Genomic DNA, 16,603 nt, shown 5'->3' on the forward strand with positions numbered 1-16,603 from the left:
CCAACATGGCAAAACCCCGTCTCTACTAAAAATACAAAAATTAGCTGGGTGTGATGGCAGGCACCTGTAATCCCAGCTACTTGGGAGGTTGAGAGAGGAGAATTGCTTGAACCCAGGAGGCGGAGGTTGCAGTGAGCCACGATCATGCCACTGCACTCCAGCCTGGGCCTCAGAGTGAGACTCCATCTCAAAAAAAAAAAAAAAAATGGGTAAGAGACGTGAACAGACATTTTTCAAAAGAAGATGCCAACAAGCAGCCAACCAGCATATGAAAAACTGTTCAGCATCACTAATCATTAGAGAAACGTAAATCAAAACCACAATGAGATACTATCTCACGCCAGTCAGAACAGCTATTATTAAAAAGTCAAAAATGGCAGCTGCTGGCAAGGCTGTGGAGAAGAGAATGCTAATACACTGCTGGTGGGAATGTCCATTCATCCCGCCGCTGTGGAAAGTAGTTTGGAGGTTTCTCAAAGAACTTAAAACAGCACTATAGGCCAGGCACGGTGGCTCACACTTGTAATCACAGCACTCTGGGAGGCCGAGGCCGGCAGATTACTTGAGGTCGGGAGTTCGAGACCAGCATGGCCAACATGGAGAAACCCCATCTCTACTAAAAATACAAAATTAGCTGGGCGTGGTGGCTCACGCCTGTAATCCCAACCCTTTGGGAGGCCGAGGCGGGCAGATCACGAGGTCAGGAGATCAAGAACATCTTGGCTAACATGGTGAAACCCTGTCTCCACTAAAAATACAAAAAATTAGCCAGGCGTGGTGGCAGGCGCCTGTAGCCCCAGCTACTCAGGAGGCTGAGGCAGGAGAATGGCATGAACCTGGGAGGCAGAGCCTGCAGTGAGCCAAGTTGGTGCCACTGCACTCCAGCCTGGGCAACAGAGCAAGACTCCATCTCAAGAAAACAAAACAAAACAAAACAAAAAACAAAATTAGCTGGGCGTGGTGGCGCATGCCTGTAATCCCAGCTACTTGGGAGGCTGAGGCAGGAGAATCACTTGATCCCGGGAGGTTGAGATGGAGGTGAACTGAGATAGCACCATTGCACTCCAGCCTGGGCAACAAAAGCTAAACTCTGTCTCCAGAAACAAAAACAACAAACAAACAAACCCCAGAGCTACCATTTGACCCAACACTCCCATTAGTAGATATATATTCAACATAAACAGATTTTTCTACCAAAAAGACACATGCACATGTACATCACAGCAGTGTTCACAATAGCAAAAATACAGACTCAACCTAGGTGCCCATCAGTGGTGGATTGGATAAAGATAATGAAGTTCAACTTGAGGGGGAGAAAAAGAGAAAAAAAATGAAACAAAAATATAAAACATTTAATAAGTAAAAATAATTTTTTAATGTGGCACATATTCTCCACAGAATACTGTGCAGCCAGAAAACCCAAAATAATGTCCTTTGCAGCAACATGGATGCAGCTGGAGGCCATCGTCCTGAGCCAATTAACACAGGAACAGAAAACCAAACAGTGCATATTCTCGCTTAGAAGTAGGAGCCAGGCCGGGAGCCCTGGCTCATGCCTGTAAGCCCAGCATTTTGGGAGGCTGAGACAGGTGGATCACCTGAGGTCAGGAGTTCAAGACCAGCCTACCAACATGAGAAGAGAGGAAGGGGGCGCATAGTAAAAAACTAACTGTTGGGTACTACACTGAGTGCCCGGGCAATGGGAAAAATTCTACCCCAAACCTCAGCATCACGCATTATACCCAGAGTATACCCAGGTAGCAAACCTGCACACGCCCTCCCTGAATCCAAAATACAAACTGAAATCATTTTTTAAAAATATTAAAAAGCAAAATGCAGAATGCTGTGCATAGTATGCTACTATTTCTGTGAAGACAGGATGGACATTTACTAAGAAATAGGCGGAAAAAAAGGGGAAGCATAGTATTGTGTCTTGTGTATTCATACAGAATATTTGCAGGACACAGTGTTGGAAGTGGATCCCATCGGTTGCTTCTTTTTAATTTTTTTTTTTTTTTTTTTTTTTTGAGATGGAGTCTCGCTCTCTCACCCAGGCTGGGGTGCAGTGGCACAATGCTTTCTTTTCTTTTCTTTTCTTTTCTATTCTTTTCTTTCTTTTCTTTCTTTCCTTCCTTCCTTCCTTCCTTCCTTCCTTCCTTCCTTCCTTCCTTCCTTCCTTCCTTCCTTCCTTCCTTCCTTCCTTTCTTCTTTCTTTCTTCTCTTTCTTTCTTTCTTTTTTTGAGGGGGGGATTCTAAGTCTTTATTGGGAAGAATACCCACCCACCTTCCCTCACTGCAGACCGTAGACACATTCAATATCAGGGCAGGGGGCAGGTTCAGCTGTTACTTCTTTTCTAGAGCAGGTGGCACAAAACGACCCCTGGTGGCTTCTGGTAACATGGGTTGCAGATTTTTTGGGTGCTGTGAGGTAGATGAGCAAGTGTGGCTGGATCCCTGCAGTTTCCCTTCTCTACATCCCATCCTGAGGGAATGCTGATGCTGGCAGTGGACACAGTAAGTCCTTTCAGGACACACAGGATGCCATGGAACGGTTCCTGAACATCACCCTTGAAGCTGAAGCCACAGGCGGCATCCACCACCAGCTCATACAGCTCAATCATCACGGGCTCTGAGCGCATTTCCCCAAGGAAAGGGATGTCCATTTTCTGACACTGGGTCACCCACGCAATGAAGAGGAGCTTGTTAGGCCTTTTGGGGTAATAGATGGTTGGCTGGTAGCCAAAGAGTTTGAGATGTCCAGCACAGATCAGACCATCTCCTCCATTATTCCCCAGGCCACAGATGACCAGGACAGTAGAGGGCTCCTGAACATGGATGTGGGGAGATATGCCTTGGCGATGGCTGTGGCACAGCTCAGCCTGGCCAGCTCCATAAGTTGGTCCACGTTGAACTGGTACTGGTTAAACAGCTCTTGGTCCACGGCCTGGGCTTCCTCCTAGCTCAGGTACTTCACCGCTAGGCTCTCCATGACCGCTGAGTCCCAGCGGCCACCCGAGTTCACCGCTGTGGTCCCCACCAGCTGGGTCCTGAGTGGCAGGCGCTGGTCTGGCTTTTGATCGCAGGAGGCGCGAGCCTGCAACCAGCAGCCTGAGCCCCAGCAGTGCCCGCAGGCCGGACGTCCTGCTCGCTGAGGGCGCGCCCCCGGCCCAGCCCGGCGCGACCCTGGCGCATCATTTTTTCTTTCTTTAATTTTGTTGTTGAGACAGAAGTCTTGTTTGTTGCCAGGCTGCTGATAAACTTCTGGGCTCAAGTGATCCTCCCACCTTGGCCTTCCAAAACACTGGGATTCCAGGCATGAGCCACAGCCCCCAGCCTCAGCTGAAGCATCTGATTGGAAAAACCGGTAGGCACCGCCACCAACATCCAAATCAGAGGTCAGCGACCTACGGCCAGCGGAGCCATGTTTTCGGTTTGTTTGTTTGTTTTGAGACAGAGTTTGGCACTGTCACCCAGTCTGATGTGCAGTGGTGCGATCTCAGCTTACTGCAGCCTCCACCTCCTGGATTCAAGTGATTCTCCTGCCTCAGCCTCCTGAGTAGCTGGGATTATAGGTACCCGCTACCACGCTTGGCTAATTTTTTTGTATTTTTAGTAGAGACAGGGTTCCACGATATTGGCCAGGCTGGTCTTGAACTCTTGACCTCATGATCCGCCGGCCTCAGCCTCCCAAAGTGCTGGGATTACAGGTGTGAGCCACCGTGCCTGGCCCCCGTGTTTTTTATAAATAAAGTTTTATTGGTAGATAGCCACTCCATTTGATTACATATTGTCTCTGGGTGCTTTCCTACTATAACAGCAGGGCTGAGTAGTTACAATAGAGACTGTATAGTTCACAGAACCTAAAATGTTTACTGTCTGGCCCTTTACAGAGAACATCTTCTGACCCTGATCTAAATCAATGGGACTGATACCCAAGCCCTTTGCCTAGGAAGCCCCAAACACCCTCAGCCCGGTTCTCCACCCTCCCCCTCACCCCGCATTCTGGCCTGGCTGCTCTCCTCTCTGTCTTTCACAAAGAAAGAGAAAAACAGATGCCTCCTTATCTCACGAGAAAAGGAAGGCCAGCAGCGCCCGGTGTCTGTTCCTGGAGAAGGAGCACAGGTCAGAAGCAGGAGGCGCACTGTTCCCTGCCTTCCCTCCTCTCCATGGCCAACTGGAAGCCAGAGGCTGAGCAGGTGCCAAGGAATGAATGAGGGAGGGCTGCCTGGGTTTTCCTCCCACCTGGGAACCTGATTTGCTCTGGGCCCAGCCTCCGTCATTCCACTCTGCAGGGGAGGGTGAATCAATGGGCTCTAAAGACCCTTCCAGTTCTCACTTTCTAGGGCAGGAGCATGACCTCCCTGCCTCCTGCAAAGCAAGAGGCCAGATGTCAGTGGAGCACCGTCATAAGAAGTACTCGAGAGGTGACGACTCCCAGGACCAAAGCCCGCCGACTGACTGCTGGCGATTCCACACTGCCCCACGAGGTGGCGGTACAGGCGACGGAGAGGAGGCCACAGCGGGCTCCCGGGCGGAGGGGCCACGCAGGGTGGCTCAGGCAGCGCAAGGCCACCTGCTTTCCCCGCCCGCCCGTCACACCTCCGTGGCAGGTGGAGGCCTTTCTGCCACAACTCACAGATCTCCATTCCCATTGCCACCGTAGGTCTCCCAGTTCCCGCTGCGGCCGCACGTACTGTACATGCACTTGGCTCTCCCAACAGCCTGATGAGGTGGGGACCCTTATTATCCATCCCGAGTCCCCGGGACCTCTTTCCTCTGCCATCCTACCCTGCCTTGCCGTCTACATCGGTTTTCTTTTCTTTTCTCCCCCTTCCTTCCTTTTCTTTTTCCTTCCTTTCTCCTCTCCTCTCCTCTTTTTTTCTTTTTCTTTCCCAGCCTGCCCTGCCTCGCCCACTACATTGGTTTTCTTTTCTTTTCTTTCTTCTTTTTCTTTCTCCTTCCTTCCTTTCTTTTTCTCTTTCTCTCTCTCTCTTTTTTTTTTTTTTTTTTGAGATAGAGTGTCGCTCTGTTGCCCAGGCTGGAGTGCAGTGGGGCAATCTTGGCTCACTGAAACCTCTGCTTCCTGGGTTCAAGAGATTCTCCTGCCTCAGCCTCCTGAGTAGCTGGAATTACAGGTGCCCACTACCACGCCCAGCTAATTTTTGTATTTTTGGTAGAGACAGGGTTTCACCATGTTGGCCAGGCTGGTCTTGAACTTCTGGCCTCAAGTGATCCATCTGCCTCGGCCTCCCAAAGTGCTGGGATTACAGGCGTGAGCCACCACACCAGGTCTCTATGTTGGTTTTCACTGCAGTGAATGTGTCCAGAAATCTGATGTATGCGCTCCCCATTGCTGCTGTAACAACTGACCCCTCAGTGGCTGAGACAGACACCCAGGTATTATCTCATGGGTCTGTACATCAGAAGTCCTGGAGGGCAGGGCTTGGGCTGAAGGCTCACATCAATGTCTCCATCCACCGTGATCTCATCTGGTGCTTGGAATCCCCCTCCAGGCTCACTCCTCTTGCTGGAAGGGTTCAGTTCCCAGTGGCTGTAGGACCTGGGTCCCGCCTCCTGTCATCCAGTCACTCTCAGCTCCTGTGGTTGCTTTTTGGTCCTCACCCATGGTCCCCCCCATCCTCACGGCCGGGAGCAGCATTCAGATCCTGCTTGTTCCTGGGATCTCCGCCACTGCCCCTCTGCCGCCAGTCAGAGAAAGCTTTCTGCTTTAAGGCCTCAAGGGATTACACTGGGCTAACCCAGATAATCCTGGATTGTCTCCCTGTCTGAGTCAACTGTGCCAAATAACAAGACATGCAGGAGTGACAGCTCCTCATACTGACAGGCTCTGGGCAGGGCATCTCTGGGGGGCTATCTCAGAAATTCTGTCTGCCTGACCCATCCTCCTGTTCCACTGCCACACCCCGTACCTCAAAGTCCTGTCATGTCCTGTATATCGCTCTTACCAACTCCCTGAGCTCAGCCTCACGGCCACCATCCTGGGCCAGGCCACCCTTCCAGCTCCCTCGCTGCTCTCATTCTTCTCCCCCTTCCCCAGGCATCCTGACCACCCTCTGGTTCCCCTGCTATAGCCTAAATGCTCTTCCAAAAACACAAAGCTAACCATGCTACTCCCTAATTGAAAATCCTGCAGTGGTGCCCCAGGAGCTTCGGGGAATGAACAAAAGTCCATAAAAGTCATTTGTTCAAATGATTTCTGAGCACAGACTCTCCACCAGGCACCTCCTGCAGCTTCCTGTGCTGTAGGATGGGGAGGTTCAACTATGAAGAAGGCTGCAGTAAGCACGAAGGGTGGCTGTCCCAGCGGGCCCTGCCCTTGTTCCCTCTTCACCCCTAGGTCTTCCCAGTACCCTCCTCCTCTGCCCTGTCACATCCAACAAATCCTATAGGGAGCACTTTTCCCATATCTCTTCCTAGGTTCTAGTTCTATATTGCTCTCCCGGCTGGTACTTTCCCGGGCGGAAGCTTGGGAGACCAGGACTCTCTGTCTAGCTCACCATGGCTTCCCCGATGCCTAGCACAGTGTTGGGCACATAAAGAGGCTCAGTAAGTTGTTCTGAATGAATGGAAAGTCCAGTATGGACGGTGTAGACCCAAACCTACTGAGATTCCCTTTACTTCTAATAATCGTCTGCCTTGTGCCAGTGATTTTTCAGTGAACCGTTAGGGGCCAATGGTCCTGGCCCCCATAGCTCCATGGCACAAAGTCTGGAAGGAGGCTGGGTGCAGTGGCTCACACCTGTAGCCCAGCACTTTGGGAGGCCGAGGTGGCAGATCACTTGAGGTCAGGAGTTCAAGACCAGCCTGGGCAACATGGTGAAACCTCGTCTCTACTAAAAATACAAAAATTAGTCGGGCGTGGTGGCACATGCCTGTAGTCCCAGCTACTTGGGAGGTTGAGGCACGAGAATCGCTTAAACCCAGGAGGCAGAGGTTACAGTGAACCAAGATAGTGCCACTGCACTCCAGCGAGGGTGACAGAGGGAGACTGTCTCAAAAACAAACAACGACAAAAAAAACAAAGTCTGGGCCAGGTGCGGTGGCGCATGCCTGTAATCCCAGCACTTTGGAAGGCCGAGGTGGGCAGATCATGAGGTCAGGAGATTGAGACCATCCTGGCTAACACAGTGAAACCTCGTCTCTACTAAAAATACAAAAAATTAGCAGGGTGTGGTGGCGGGTACCTGTAGTCCCAGCTATTCAGGAGGCTGAGGCAGGAGAATGGCGTGAACCTGGGAGGCAGAGCTTGCAGTGAGCGGAGGTCACACCACTGCACTCCAGCCGAGGCGCAGAGTGAGACTCCGTCTCAAAACAAATAATAATAACAAAAAATAAAAATAAAACAAAGTCTGGCAGGAACATCAATGTCAATTCCAAAGGGCCTGGAAGAAGGGAAGACATTTTCTGGGCACAAGAACAAGAAAATGTGACCATCAAGAACTTGCTCCAGAGGCCAGGCGAGGTGGCTCCCGCCTGTAAGGGAGGCCGAGGTGAGTGGATCGCTTGAGGTCAGGAGTCTGAGGCCAGCCTGGCCAACATGGTGAAAACCCGTCTCTACTAAAAATACAAAAATTAGCCGGGCGTGGTTGCACATGCCTGTAATCCCAGCTACTTGGGAGGCTGAAGCAGGAGAATTGCTTGAACCCAGGAGATCAAGGTTGCAGTGAGTCGAGATCGCATCACTGCACTCCAGCCTGGGCAACAGACCAAGACTGCATCTCAAAAAAAAAAAAAGAACTTGCTCAAGAGTCCTGTTAAGCAGTGGGTGGCAGCATGGTGCTGTGGAGAAGGGGAGATTTTGTGCACATGTGGACATACACCACCACCCCCAGCCTTTAGCAAAACAGCGAAGAAAATGAGAGGGAAAGGCCCCAACAGAGGAAACATTTTCCTGACATTTGAAACCATGGAAAGTGAATAGAAGAAGGTAACAGATGAAACAGGTGTCAAAGGCCGTGGCCCCGGAAAGGCTGCAAGGGGACCGCATGGAGACCAAGCCACCAGGCACCCCAGGACCAGGAAGTGGGAAGTGAGAGTAAGCACTAAAACAGCTGCTGTCCTTGGCATCCACCACCACCTCCTGTTCCTCTAGAAACCCCCAGACAAAAAAAATCATCTCTGGGGCCAGGAGTGGTGGCTCATGCCACTAATCCCAGCGCTTTGGGAGGCCAAGGCAGGAGGACTGCTTGAGGTCAGGAGTTTGAGGCCAGCGTGGGAAACATGGTGAGACTGTCTCTACAAAAAATATAAAAACATGGCAAGACTCTGTCTCTACAAAAAATATAAAAATGGGCCGGGCGCGGTGGCTCAAGCCTGTAATCCCAGCACTTTGGGAGGCCGAGACGGGCGGATCACGAGGTCAGGAGATCGAGACCATCCTGGCTAACACGGTGAAACCCCGTCTCTACTAAAAAATACAAAAAATTAGCCGGGCGAGATGGCGGGCGCCTGTAGTCCCAGCTACTCGGGAGGCTGAGGCAGGAGAATGGCGTAAACCCGGGAGGCGGAGCTTGCAGTGAGCTGAGATCCGGCCACTGCACTCCAGCCCGGGAGACAGAGCGAGACTCCGTCTCAAAAAAAAAAAAAAAAAAAAAAAAAAAAATATATATATATAAAAATGAGCCAGACGTGGTGGCGCATGCCTGTGGTCCCGGCTACTCAGGAGGCTGAGGTGGGAGGATCACTTGAGCCTGGGAGGCAGAGTTTGCAGTGAGCTGTGCTTGCGCCATTGTACTCCAGCCTGGGCGACAGAGCAAGACTCCATCTCAAAAACAACAAAAACGGCCGGGCGCGGTGGCTCACGCCTGTAATCCCAGCACTTTGGGAGGCTGAGGCGGGTGGATCACAAGGTCAGGAGATCGACACCATCCTGGCTAACACGGTAAAACCCCATCTCTACTAAAAATACAAAAAAAAAAATTAGCCAGGCGCGGTGGCAGGTGACTGTAGTCTCAGCTACTCAGGAGGCTGAGGCAGAAGAATGGCATGATCCCGAGAGGCGGAGCTTGCAGTGAGCCGAGATCGCGCCACTGCACTCCAGCCTGGGGGACAGAGCGAGACTCCATCTCAAAACAAAAACAAAAACAAAAACAAAAACCAAATCTGTCTGGGAAAAGCTCAGACTTTGGTTGGTGGCCCAGAGTAAAGCCTGTCTCCAACCGCAGTTGGGGATCTGTGGCTGATAATGGATTCAATGGCCACCCCGCTCCCCCTGGCCAGAGCCTGCAGGTGCCATCCCTCTTGTGGCTCACCTCCACCCAGAGCACCCTGGCAGTGAAACAACTCTGTGTGATACTGTAGTGGTGGATACATGTTAGAAATGTGTCCAAATCCATAGAATGTACAACACCAAGGGCGAACCCTCATGTCAACAATAGACTTTGGGTGGTTATGATGTGACAATGTAAGTTGATCAATTGTAACAAATGTACCCTCTGGTAGAAGATGATGATGAGAGAGGAGGTGCATGTGTGGGGCAGGGGGCAGATGGGAAATCTCTCTACCTCCCTTTCAATGTTGCTATGAGCCTACAACTCCTCTGTTGAGGCTAAAGCAACTCCATCTTGGATGCTAATCTACTGTGTTGGCTTCTGATTAACTCCTGTTCCAGGAAGGCCTCCAAGATTTCCAGTTTATCTGTTGTTCCTTGTGTATGAGACTGTACTTACCATCAATTCTACCATTACGTCAAAGAGCCTTGATGTTATCATACTTCGCTTGCCCACACATCCCTTCTGAAGAACCTGCTCCCTTGGTACAGAAGCTTTGGATCTGGGGATACTGCTGCGGGGATCTACGATTTTGTCTACCCACACTGGAGACACAGACATGGCTTCTGTTCATAAGTCCCTTTGAAACGTTTCTTTCCAAGAAACTGGATTTGTCAGATAACAACGTGTTAAAAATGTGAAATTGGAACGTGTATACACTGTTGGTAGGAATGGTGCAGCCACTTTGGAAAACAGCCTGGCCTTTCCCCAAAACGTTAAACACAGAGTTACCATTTGACCCAGCCATTTTCATTGTGAGTATCTCCCCAAGAGAACGGCAAAATATACCCACACAAACACTTGTCCATGGATGTTCACATCAGCATTATTCATAATAGTCAAAAGGTGCAAACAACCCAATCCATGAACTGATGAATGGATAAAATGTGGCACATCTAGACAATGGAGTATTATTTAATAATAAAGCACTAGGATGGGCATGGTGGCTCACACCTATAATCCCAGCACTTTGGGAGGCCGAGGTGGGCAGATCATGAGGTCAGGAGTTTGAGACCAGCCTGGCCAACATGGTGAAACCCTGTCTCTACTAAACATACAAAAATTAGCCGGGCATAGTCGTACGTGCCTGTAATCATAGCTACTAGAGAGGCTGAGACAGGAGAATTGCTGGAACCCAGGAGGCAGATGTTGCAGTGAGCTGAGATCATGCCGTTGCATTCCAGCCTGGCCGACAGAGTGAGACTCCATCTCAAAATAATAATAATAGTAAAGCCCTAATAAATGCCGTAATATGGACAAACCTTGAAAACGTTATTCTAAGTAAAAGACAGTCACAAAAGACTGCATATTACGTGATTCCATTTCTATGAAACGTCCAGAACACAGAAACTGATAGAGACAGAACGTAGATTAGTGGTAGCTTAGAGTTCAGGAACGGTAAGGAAGTCAGAGGGCAATAGCTCAAGAGTACAGTGTTTCTTTTTTCTTTTCTTTCTTTCTTTCTTTTTTTTTTTTTGAGGTGGGGATCTCGCTTTGTCACCCTGGCTGGAGTTCGGTGGCACAGTCACAGCTCCCCACAGCCTTGATCTCCCCAACTCAGGTGGTCCTCCTGCAGGCTGGTCTTGAACTCCTGGGCTCAAGAGATTCTCTCCCGGCCGGGCGCAGTGGCTCACACCTGTAATCCCAGCACTTTGGGAGGCCAAGGTGGGTGAATCACGACGTCAGGACTTCTACACCAGGCTGGTCAACCTGGTGAAACCCCGTCTCTACTAAAAATACAACAAATTAGCTGGAAATGGTGGCGGGCATCTGTAATCCCAGCTACTTGGGAGGCTGGAGGAGAATTGCTTGAACCCAGGAGGCAGAGGAGGCAGAGGTTGTGGTGAGCCAAGATCGTGCCACTGCACTCCAGCCTGGGCAACAGAGCAAGACTCCATCTCAAAAAAAAAAAAAAAGAGAGATTATTTCGCCTCAACCTCCCAGAGTGCTGGGATTACAGGTGTGAGTCACTATGCCTGGTAATATCTCAATTTGTGGCTCGGCACAGTGGCTCAAGCCTGTAATCCCAGCACTTTGGGAGGCTGAGGCTGGGTGGATCACTTGAGCCCAGGAGTTGGAGACCAACCTGGGCAACATGGCAAAACACCATAATTAGCTGGCATGCTAGTGCATGCCTGTAGTCCCACCTACTCGGGATGCTGAGGTGGGAAGATCGATCCAGTTCTGGAGTTCAAGACTGCAGTGAGATATGATTGAGCCACTGCACTCCAGCCTGGGCGTCAGAGGAGACCCTACCAGCATCAGCAGCGAGAGCTATCGAGCGAGTGAGCCACGAGCAGGCAGCAGCCGAGAGCGAGCAGCAGCGAGAGGATCAACAGCGAGCAGCTGAGCCGCGAGCGAGCGAGCGAGCGAGCGAGCGAGCGAGCGAACGAGCGAGCGAGCGAGCGAGCAGCGAGCTCAGCACGAGCAGCAGCGAGCACAGCGAGCACCAGCAGCGAGCAGCGAGCAGCGAGCGAGCGAGCAGCGAGCAGCGAGCGAGCGAGCAGCGAGCGAGCAGCGAGCAGCGAGCGAGCGAGCAGCGAGCAGCGAGCGAGAGAGAGCGAGCAGCAGCGAGCAGCGAGCGAGAGCGAGCAGCGAGCAGCGAGCGAGCGAGCAGCGAGCGAGCGAGCAGCAGAGCGAGCAGCGAGAGCGAGCAGCGAGCGAGCAAGCGAGCAGCGAGCGAGCAGCGGGCAGCGAGAGAGCGAGCGAGCAGCGAGCAGCGAGCAGCGAGCGAGCAGCGAGCAGCGAGCGAGAGCAGCGAGCGAGCGGCAAGCAGCAGCAGCGAGCAGCGAGCGAGCAGCGAGCAAGCGAGCGAGCAGCAGCAGCGAGCGAGCGAGAGAGCGGGCAGCGAGCGAGCGACCAGCGAGCAGCGAGCGAGCGAGCAGCGAGCGAGCAGCGAGCAGCGAGCGAGCGAGCAGCGAGCAGCGAGCGAGCAGCGAGCGAGCGAGCAGCGCGAGCGAGCGAGCGACCGAGCAGCGCGCGAGCAGCGAGCGACCGAGCAGCGAGGAGCGAGCAGCGAGCGACCGACCGAGCAGCGAGCGAGCAGCGAGCAGCGAGCGAGGAGCGAGCGAGCAGCGAGCGAGGAGCGAGCAGCGAGCGACCGACCGAGCAGCGAGCAGCGAGCAGCGAGCGAGCGAGGAGCGAGCGAGGAGCGAGCGAGCAGCGAGCGAGCAGCAGCGAGCAGCGAGCGAGCGAGCAGCGAGCGAGCAGCGAGCGACGACCGAGCAGCGACGAGCAGCGAGCGAGCAGCGAGAGACCGACCGAGAGAGAGCGAGCAGCGAGAGGGAGCGAGCAGCGAAGCGAACAGGACCGACCGAGCGAGCGCGAGCAGCAGCAACGAGAGCAGCGAGCGACCCACCTAGCATCGAGCGAGCAGCGACCTAGCAGCTGTCATCTATCATCTATCTCTCTTCTATCTATCTATCTATCTATCTATCTAAATATCTAACTATCTCTCAATTTTAAAAAATCCTCCCCAATTTTTAAAAAAATGTACCTTAGTCCTTCTAGATCTAACTTTTTCAGTTTGTAGGTGAAGCACTGATGCCCAGAGAGGCTAAATGACTTGCCTAAAGTCATTTGTCATTTAGAGGCCTGGACTAGTGCCCATTAATCTTTATGTTATCAGTCATTGTACACTGCTTAAAGTAAGCTCAGCTAGGCACAGTAGCTCACGTCTGTAATCCTAGCACTTTGGGAGGCCAAGGTGGGCAGATCATGTGAGGTCAGGAGTTTGAGACCAGCCTGGCCAACATGGCGAGCCTCTGTCTCTACTAAAATACAAAAATTAGCCAGGCATGGTGGTGTATGCCTGTAATCCCAGCTACTTGGGAAGCTGAGGCATAAGACTCACTTGAACCAGGGAGGCAGAGGTTGCAGTGAGCCGAGATTGTGCCATGCACTCCAGCTGGGGCAACAGAGCAAGACTCCATCTCAAAAAAATAAAGAAAAAGAAAAAAGAAATAACCTCAAGTAGTAGCCATTCCAACAAAATCAATAAAGCAATAAACTCACACAAAACAACTTGGGTTCAGAACAGATTTCTGAGTCTGGCCTTAGAAATACACAGTGTGTTGGTCGGGCACAGTGGCTCACGCCTGTAATCCCAGCACTTTGGGAGGCCAAGTCAGGCAGATCACGAGGTCAGGAGATCGAGACCATCCTGGCTAACATGGTGAAACCCCGTCTCTACTAAAAATACAAAAAATTAGCTGGGCATGGTGGCAGGCACCTGTAGTCCCAGCTACTCGAGAGGCTGAGGCAGGAGAATGGCATGAACCCAGGAGGCGGAGCTTGCAGTGAGCCAAGATTGAGCCACTACATTCCAGCCTGGGTGACAGAGCGAGACTGTCTTGAAAAAGCAAAAGAAAGAGGCTGGGCACGGTGGCTCAAGCCTGTAATCCCAGCACTTTGGGAGGCCGAGATGGGCGGATCACGAGGTCAGGAGATCGAGACCATCCTGGCTAACACCGTGAAACCCCGTCTCTACTAAAAATACAAAAACTAGCCGGGCGAGGTGGCGGGCGCCTGTAGTCCCAGCTACTTGGGAGGCTGAGGCAGGAGAATTGGCGTAAACCCGGGAGGCGGAGCTTGCAGTGAGCTGAGATCCGGCCACTGCACTCCAGCCTGGGTGACAGAGCGAGACTCTGCCTCAAAAAAAAAAAAAAAAAAGAAAAGAAAAAGAAAGAAAGAAAGAAATACACAGTGTGTTAACAACAACAACAACAAAAAAAAAACAGGCCAGTTGTGGTGGCTTACGTCTGTAATCCTAACACTTTGGGAAGCCAAGAGGAGTGGATCACTTGAGGTCAGGAGTTCGAGGCCAGCCTGGCCAACATGGTAAAACCCTATCTCTCCTAAAAATACAAAAATTATCCAGGCATGGTGGCAGGTGCCTGTAATCCCAGCTACTCGGGAGGCTGAGGTGGTAGGATCACTTGAACCTGGGAGGCGGATGTTGCAGTGAGCTGAGATGGCACCACTGCACTCCAGTCTGGGTGACAAAGGGAGACTCAGTCTGAGAGAGAGAGAGAGAGAGAGAGAAAGAAAGAGAGAAAGAGAGAAAATAAAACAGTGTGGTTTTCTGAAGACATATTTGTTCTCAGCACTTCATTGTCTTATGGCTCACAATGCAGACACGTGTGACCTGGGCCAAACTGAGGTTCCTACACTTTCACTATTTACATATCCTTTTTAGCTAAACTCAAATGTCAAATCACAGGTATGGGTAAAGTCTGGGCTTGGAGACAAGTGGACCTGGGTTCAAATCCAGCTTTGTGGGAGCTGCACCAAACTATTCACCTTTATGTGTGTCAGTAAATTGTGAATATAAAGGTATATATTCCTGGTAAAGGGATGGTAAAGTCTTTACCTTTACCATAGAGGTATTTTTTGGTGAGCACTGAATAAGATATTGTATGTAATATGCTTGCCACATAAATGTTAACTGTCTTTTTCCTTCCATGTAAGAGCTGAAGGGACTCCACAACTGAGGCTCTGAGTGAGGTCAGTCAAGTGAGTCCATTTGTTTGAATGTGTTTGAATTGGGTTTCTCAGGAATGAAATTCTCCATCACTCTGCTGGACAGAGTTCATTGTGCCCCATGCACACAACTGGCAGTACTTCTCCCCTTGGTGAACCTGACACATTTTCATCTGGCCTAAAAGGCAGAAACACCACTCAGAAACAAGAACAGAAAACCACCCTGCAGAGTCCTGCCACTGTGTGCTCGGAGGAGGCCACAGAGCTGCTCTCACAGACCCACACGACACTCAAGAAAGGATTCCCAGGGAGGGGCAGAACCACTATTACAAGACAGAAGAAGAGGAAGAAGAGTGGGGAGAGTATGGGGGTGGAGAATAGTACAGCAAAGTTGTCAGCAGGAAGGCAAAAGCTGACAGTAACCTAAAGCTCAGGAAGGAGCTATCTTTTCTCAAGAAATTGCAAAACAAAAACCTTTCAAGGATCAAATTTTTTTTTACATTGTATATACAAACCTTATTTGCTTTCTAATTGTTTTTTATTGTTTATATAGCATGTTGATTGATGACTGATATGTTTTTCTATTTGTGAAGAGTTTTGGGAAGCTCTAAAGTGAGCATAGATTACATCATGATTTCTCTTATTAAAATACTAAATTTTAGGTCTGGTGCAGTGGCTCACGCTTGTAATCCCAGCACTTTGGTAGGCCAAGGCGGGTGGATCACAAGGTCAGGAGATTGAGACTATCCTGGCTGACATGGTGAAACCCCATCTCTACTAAAAATACAAAAAAATTAGCCGGACTTGGTGGCAGGCACCTGTAGTCCCAGCTACTTGGGAGGCTGAAGCAGGAGAATGGCGTGAACCTGGGAGGCGGAGCTTGCAGTGAACCGAGATCATGCCACTGCACTCCAGCCTGGGCAACAGAGTGAGACTCTGTCTCAAAAAAAAAAAAAAAAAAGAAAGAAAAAAAAAGAAAAAATTAAATTTTAAGGTAGGTGCAGGTGCACCTATAGTCCTAGCTACTTAGGAAGCTGAGGCAGAGATTGCTTGAGACCAGGAGTTCAAGGCAAGCCTGGGCAGCAAATATACTGAGATCCCATCTCCCAAATAAGCAAATAAATAAACAAGATAAAATACTATTTTATTTTTTTTTTTGAGACAGAGTTTTGCTCTTGTTGCTCAGGCTGGAGTGCAATGGCATGATCTTGGCTCACTGCAACCTCTGTCCCCTGGGTTCAAGCGATTCACCTGCCTCAGCCTCCCGAGTAGCTGGGATTACAGGCACCCACCAAAACGCCCAGCTAATTTTTTGTTTTTTTTTAATAGAGATGGGGGTTTCACCATGTTGGCCAGGCTGGTCTCGAACTCCTGACCTCAGATGATCTGCCAGCCTCGGCCTCCCGAAGTGCTGGGATTACAGGCATGAGCCACTGTGCCCAGTCAAAATACTGAATTTTTAAAAATATTTTTTGTTTTGTTTTTGAGGCAGAGTCTCTCTCTGTCGCCCAGGCTGGAGGGCAGTGGTGTGATCTCAGCCCACTGTAACCTCCGCCTTCCAGGTTCAAGTGATTCTCCTACTTCAGCCTCCCGAGTAGGTGGGACTACAGGCCCATGCCACCATGCTCAGCTAATTTTTGTATTTTTAGTAAAGAGAGGTTTCACCATGTTGGCTAGGCTGGTTTCGAACTCCTGACATCAAGTGATCCGCTCTCCTCGACCTCTCAAAGTGCCGGGATTACAGGCGTGAGCCACTGCGCCCGGCCGTAAAAAGCTATTTGTTTTGTTTTGTTTTCTTTTGTTTTGAGACGGAGTCTCACTCTTTCTCCCAG

The 16,603-nt window shown here is 50.6% G+C and overlaps 1 pseudogene; it reads right to left on the reverse strand.

Moving 5' to 3' along the window:
* Positions 1 to 2,290: 2,290 nt before the first annotated feature.
* LOC104661306 lies at positions 2,291 to 4,701 on the reverse strand (annotated as a pseudogene).
* Positions 4,702 to 16,603: the final 11,902 nt, after the last annotated feature.

The sequence above is a fragment of the Rhinopithecus roxellana genome, chromosome 3, assembly GCF_007565055.1.
Source record: "Rhinopithecus roxellana isolate Shanxi Qingling chromosome 3, ASM756505v1, whole genome shotgun sequence".
NCBI classification, from domain to species: domain Eukaryota; kingdom Metazoa; phylum Chordata; class Mammalia; order Primates; family Cercopithecidae; genus Rhinopithecus; species Rhinopithecus roxellana.